The following is a 372-nucleotide window of genomic DNA, read 5'->3' as shown; positions in this document are numbered from 1 at the left end:
TTTCTAACCTGTAGCACTTTGAGATCCTCTGATGAAAAGGGCATTATAAATAAAATGTATTATTAAAGCAGCTTTAACAATAAGTGATAAGTATTATTACTCATCAGTGAGGGCTTGTAAGTGTTATTATTACTTTATGGTGTTATTACTGGATTAATTATACTTTGCATATAAACACATGATGATCATACAGAGCAAACATTATAAACACTCTGAATTAAAGATAAACTGATCAAAACCGACCTCAGAACAGCTTTTAATGGTTTTAATGATCAATTCATTGATGAGTGTTGTATATATATCTCCTTCATTATTGGGTCGTTTTTATTAACTTTTCTTTGAGCCTCACTCACAAAAACACAACAACAATAT

The sequence above is a fragment of the Morone saxatilis genome, unplaced genomic scaffold, assembly GCF_004916995.1.
Source record: "Morone saxatilis isolate NCDOM2014 unplaced genomic scaffold, NCSU_SB_2.0 Contig17, whole genome shotgun sequence".
Classification (NCBI taxonomy): Eukaryota; Metazoa; Chordata; class Actinopteri; family Moronidae; genus Morone; species Morone saxatilis.
Note: the sequence above shows the minus strand (reverse complement) of the source record.